The following is a 6,366-nucleotide window of genomic DNA, read 5'->3' on the forward strand; positions in this document are numbered from 1 at the left end:
TCTCTTACGTCCTAGAGGATGCTGGGGACTCCAAAAGGACCATGGGGTATAGACGGGATCCGCAGGAGCTTGGGCACACTGAAAAGACTTAAACTGGGTGTGAACTAGCTCCTCCCTCTATGCCCCTCCTCCAGACCTCAGTTAGACTTTGTGCCCAGGACTGACTGGACACTCACTAGGGGAGCTCTCCTGAGTTTCTCTTGAAAAGACTTTTGTTAGGTTTTTTATTTTCAGGGAGACCTGCTGGCTACAGGCTCCCTGCTTCGAGGGAGTGAGGGGAGAGAAGCAGACCTACTTCTTCTTAGTTTAAGGGCTCTGCTTCTCGGCTACTGTACACCATTAGCTCCAGAGGGTTCGATCACTTGGTGCGCCTAGCTGCTTGTTCCCGGAGCCACGCCGTCACACCCCTCACAGAAGCCAGAAGAAAGAAGTCGGGTGAGTATGAGAAGAATAGAAGACTTCAGGACGGCAGAAGACTTTAGTAACCAGGTACAGCGCAGCGGTAACGCTGCGCTCCATGCTCCCACACACTATCACTAACGGCACTTACAGGGTGCAGGGCGCTGGGGGGGGGGGCGCCCTGGACAGCATGTTACTGGGGTCCGGGAGCTGGCAGAAGCCTTTTCGGTGCCTCTGCACCGTTTCGCAGACCCCCGCCGGCATTTTCTAATTTTCAAATCTGGCGGGCTGAAGCGCGCCGGGAAGGGGCGGAGCTTAGCCACGCAGCTCACAGCGCCATTTTCTCCTCCACACGCGGCTGAAGGAGACGCTGGCCCGGGACCCCCACAGCTCCTCTCAAGTAACGGGGAGCTAATCGAAGGGGGGGGGGCGCAGTTTGTGGTGCATTTTATTATATTAAGCAGCGCTGGTCACAGATATCCCTTGACGGGATATTTGGGCGCTGGGGTGTGAGCTGGCATACTCCCTCTGTGTCATCTATCTGGGCTTCATTGTGGGCCTGTTTCCTAGCTGAGACATTCTGTGTGTGTCTGTGTGTCGATGATACGTGTCGGCATGTCTGAGGCTGAATGTTATTCACCGGAGGAGGTTATTGGGGGAGCGGATGCGGGTCTAGATTTGGGCCTGTCGGCGCAGCCGACACCTCATATACTCACATTGCTAAGTACAATTAATACGAATGTAGCTTCTTTATCAAAGAGGTTGGATAAGTCTGAGTCACAGACGCAGGTGTGGAAAAAGTCCATGGAGGAGGCTTTGTCTCAGGTGCAGACCCCATCGGGGTTGCAAAAGCGGCCATTTACTCAAGTGGTAGATACTGATACCGACTCTGATTCCGAGGTCGATTTCACTGAGGCTGCTTTGCATCCACGATTAGTTAAGAGTATTCAATACATGATTGTGGCTATAAAAGATGTTTTACGCATTTCTGATGAACCTGCGGTACAGGAAACAAGGATTTGCTTGTTCAAGGGAAAAAAACCTGAGGTGAAGTTTCCCCCCTCTCGTGAAATGAATACTCTTTGTGAAAAGGCTTGGGAGTCGCCGGATAAGAGGTGGCAGATTCCCAAGGGGATTTACATGGTGTATCCTTTCCCCTCTGATGACAGGGAAAAATGGGAGTCGTCTCCAAATGTTGACAAAGCTCTATCTCGTTTATCTAAGAAAGTGGCGCTTCCGTCTCCTGACATGGCAGCTCTCAAGGATCCGGCGGATCGCAAGCTGGAGACGTCTCTGAAGTCCATCTTCGCTAATTCGGGTGCATTGCTCAGACCTGCGGTGGCGTCGGTATGGGTGAGTAGTGCTATTGCTAAATGGGCTGAGAATTTAGCTAATGATATGGATACCCTTGATAAAGATAAGGGCCCTCATTCCGAGTTGGTCGCTAAGTTTTTCGTTCGCATAACCTATTCGTAAATTTGCGTTAATGTAGTAAATTTGCGAACATCCGCCCCCAACGTATTGTTGCTCATTCGTACGCAGTATTACACAAAGTGGGCGTACGCCAAATGACATCGCAGCAATGCGAAAACATCGCAGCAATGCGAAACCATCGCATTAACACATACTTCATCGTCAAAATACTAAGTTGTAGTAGATTTACACATTTTCCATTAAAAGTGCTCACTTTAAAGGAAAAACGCACCACAATGGTTTTTTTCAACTATTAAGTGGAAGAACACCTTACAATTGAAAGTCCACAAGCCCTCCTCAATTACGAATTCAATTAGTGAAATGAATTGGAATGTTCATGATCAATTAAGTCTTTTTAAAATACCTGAAGAACACTTTGTAGCCATAATTGTACCTCATCTATTTGTTTTTTTTTACTAGAAATATAGATGTTTGAAATGTGCTTGGTCTACTTGTTCATTTTTTTTTTTTTAATAGAGTTTTAGTATGTGAATGAAGGTGTTTGCATGTTTTTTAAGACAATAACAACATATGTATTTTTAAATTTTAAACCAAACTTACGTTAGATGTATGAAATGTTGAAGGTAATAAATGTGTGATAGGCAATCTGCTGCTCCTGTATTGCATTAATAAATACTAAACACCCGCTTAACTTGAAAAAATTATTTATTTTATTTGGTAACATTTTTTATTTTTATAATAGAAAAAATTAAATTATTAACATTTGGTAAACAAAACTAATGCAACTTTTGCATTTTGTCAACCAGACCCAGCAAGGCCTGTAAATGTATCTTCATGTTTTGAAGAATGTCCCCAAAAGAAGTGGGATCTCCAACGGCAACATCTGAAATTAAGAGCCAACATAAACATTACTAACTTACTCACATTACTTATTATACAAGCAAGGCACAAAGCACACTTTAATGCAGGCATGTCCAAACTGCATCCCTCAAGCTGTTGTGAAACTACATATACCAGCATGCCTTGACACAGTTTTGGGGCCAGGGAATGCCAAAGCTGTGTCAGGGCATGCTGGGATGTGTAGTTTCTCAACAGTTGGAGGTCCGCAGTTTGGACAGGCCAGCTTAATGGCAAAGTTACTACATCATGGCTGTTTTATGGTACATTCATTATCAGAACACACAAGCCTGCTCAGCCTTTTTTTTTATATTTTAACAGTTTACGAGACCATGGGGTACATTTACTACTATGTGAGTTCTATTTAAGATGGAGCGTTGCCCATAGCAAACAAGCAAAAATAATAATCTTATCTTGTAGAAGTGGTTACACAATTGTAAAGTATAATCTTATTGTTTGCTATGGGCGACATCCCATGTTCAAGATAACTACCATCTTCGTCAATGTTACACCATGTTGGCATTCATTCACATCTGTTGTGTTTATTTTCAAATTTTTATGGGTTTGGTCCAGCCTCATCACACTGCATATCAACATCTTCAGAAGGACAACATATCCTAGCATGCCCACACTCCCTGAAAGCTGCCCTTACTAAATAAGGTCAAACAGGTTTGAATTTATCCCAAAAACATTTTGTGAGTGTAACTTTCACACCACCAATCATTGTGTCATTAGGCTGCCTAACAAAGTGAAGCATGTGATTTGTAAGTGAAAATATTAAGACTACACAGGCACAAGTGTAAAAGACCAACAACATACTAAACTCCACTCTGGTCTAACTGTTTCCCCGAAAAACTAACACATATAAACCCTGTTGTCCTGGCAACCCTGTCGACCTAATGAGTGTCGACCTACAGTGGACACACAAAACATTGCCCACATAAACACTGTACATATAATGACACTCTCAAAAATGTAAATGCAACATGTAGACCATGAAGAATCACACAAATAGTTGTCCTTGGTACAACAATTCCAACAGTACAACACTGCATGTTTTGTCATTGTAAGTGTAAGTAGGTTTATTTTTTTTTTATCAACATGTTCAAACACTTACTTTCCTCTGCAACATGATGGTTGGCAGGAAAATCATCAGGTGCTTCTTGTGCCCACTCACTGGGTGGGGAAGGCGGCTGGATGGGGGAAGGCGGGTGGATGGGGGAAGGAGGAGGGATTGGGGAAGGAGGAGGGATGGGGGAAGGAGGAGGGATGGGGGAAGGAGGCTGGATTGGGCAAAAAATTTCAGAGGGTGGGTCTGATTGAGAGGGCGAGGGGGGCGGAGAGAAAGTTAAGCCAATAGAGGGTGAGGGGGGCTGAGAAGGGGATTTTGAAGTTGAAGGAGAAGGGGTATGGGAAGGAGGAGAAGGGGTCACAGAAAGAGATGGAGAGGTGGTGTGAGAAGGGGAGTGGAAAGTGGAGTGGGCCTGGGAAGCTGAGGGGGCGTTGGAAGCTGAGGGGGACTGGGAAGCTGAGGGGGACTGGGAAGCTGAGGGGGACTGGGAAGCTGATGGGGACTGGGAAGGGGAGGGGGACTGGGAAGGGGAGGGGGACTGGGAAGGGGAGGGGGAGTGAGAAGGGGAGGGGGACTGGGAAGGGGAAGGGGGCTGAGAGCTCTGGCGTTGTTGTCGTCCTATAAAGATAATTTTTATTAAATTTAGTTAGCATGTTAAATTACATACTAAACAAGTAGAAATTTCACTGTTCTGTTCCATGTTAATTTTTTTTTTTTTATTTTGCTTAAAAAACATTGTAAAAACCTCTTCATGTTGCCCACAGCAATCAAAATGAGTACAAACTATTATTTTGAAGCTCATTCCTTAATCTATTCCATTGAGTCATATTGAATGGTCTAGGCAACATCACCAGATCACTATTCAAGGCACCTCATTATATAGACAGCACTGATCAAGATTTTGGGTACAGTTTCCTGCATGGTTATTAATTCTGCAAAACATGCACTTGTTTGGTTGCACTTTGCTACAGTCAGTACTGTTTGCCCTAACCACACACACTGTCCTATTGTACCAAAATAGACACTCAGTGTTGCAATTAGCCTACCACTTAGTGTAAATTGTGGGTAATTCCAAGTTGTTCGCAGCAGGAATTTATTTAGCAATTGGCCAAAACCATGTGGCCTGCAGGGGAGGCAGATATAACATGTGCAGAGAGAGTTTGATTTGGGTGGGTTATTTTATTCTGTGCAGGGTAAAAACGGACTGCTTCATTTTTACACTGCAAATTATATTGACGATTGAACCCACCCCACCCAAATCTAACTCTCTCTGCACATGTTAAATATGCATCCCCTGCAGTGCACTTGGTTTTTGCCAATTGGTAACTAAATTCCTGCTGCAATCAACTTGGAATTACCCCCATTAGCACAATTTATGCTAATAATCTTATGTAATGTAACTTACTTCGTGTATGCATTGAACGTATTTGCTGGCGGATCTCCGCCAACAGCTCTGGAGTCCTCCTGCGGAGATCACTCCACCTCCTCTCTAGTTGGAGGATTGTCCGCCTGCTGCGGACGCGAGAACGCAGCAGGCGGCGGACCTCCGCGTAGGCCTCGCGCTTAACCCTATTTGGGATGAAGCGCCCAACGCGGCCTACGCGGCGGTCCATCACCGCAACCAGGACGCGGAGCTCCCGCCTGGTGAAAGGTGCAGCACGCATCATGGCAATGGCGTTTTCCTTATTTGGGCATATATTTATAGTGTCTGTTAGCATGTGATTGGTCAAAAATCTATGTTGTCATTTCTAATAACTTTATTGATCTTTGCAATGCTGTGAAGAGCAGAGTGTTATTTCGCTCGAGCGGAAATACGCATTCGCAGAAGCAAATTTTAGACCAAAAAAAAAATTACACAAAAACACAAACACAGACACAGACACACAGTTTTGTCTAAATTACTATACATATCTGTGTACTCACCACAGTTTTTGTGATCATTCAGCTGGACAGTCACAAAGTGGGCAACATTCAGTATCATTTTTTTGTGTGTTTGTTTACATAATCAGGATTTTAGGATATAAAACAAATAAGGACACTATTTAGCAACATCACATTTTTTTTTTTCACTTAAAAAAATTAAAGCTTAACATGTTTCCGGATTTTTACTATAAGAAATATTACACATTCCAACACAACAAAAGCATTACACAATCACTTTACAATAACAAAAAAAATGACAACATTAAAAATAATACATAAGCATACTGTGCTTTTAATTTTAATAAAAAAGATAATATAAAAACACTATACCTGAAATATTCGGCAACAATCCTTGCCCTGACTTGGCTCCCCCTCCGTGTAACACTCCCCCCACCGAAGTGTCGAACAACCCCTGGCTCCTCATCAGGCAATTCCTCTGCCTGTGGAAGCTCTACACTACTCCTTACCGCGATATTATGTAGTATTGCGCACAGGACCACTATTTTACTTGCCATCTCCGGCGAATACATGATGTCGCCACCAGTGCGGTGGAGCACACGAAACCGCCCTTTAAGGACACCAATTGTGCGCTCCACCAGCTGCCTAGTGGCAGTAAGCGCGGAGTTAAATGCCATCTGTGG

The 6,366-nt window shown here is 44.1% G+C and overlaps 1 long non-coding RNA gene across 1 annotated transcript; it reads right to left on the reverse strand.

The window, feature by feature from the left end:
• Positions 1 to 2,561: 2,561 nt before the first annotated feature.
• LOC134935593 (uncharacterized) lies at positions 2,562 to 5,858 on the reverse strand. The gene is made up of 3 exons (XR_010180276.1): positions 5,726 to 5,858; positions 3,848 to 4,420; positions 2,562 to 2,716 (listed from the first exon to the last, which is right to left on the reverse strand). It is a non-coding gene; the product is annotated as an uncharacterized LOC134935593 (long non-coding RNA).
• Positions 5,859 to 6,366: the final 508 nt, after the last annotated feature.

This window comes from Pseudophryne corroboree, chromosome 6, assembly GCF_028390025.1.
Source record: "Pseudophryne corroboree isolate aPseCor3 chromosome 6, aPseCor3.hap2, whole genome shotgun sequence".
Taxonomy (NCBI): domain Eukaryota; kingdom Metazoa; phylum Chordata; class Amphibia; order Anura; family Myobatrachidae; genus Pseudophryne; species Pseudophryne corroboree.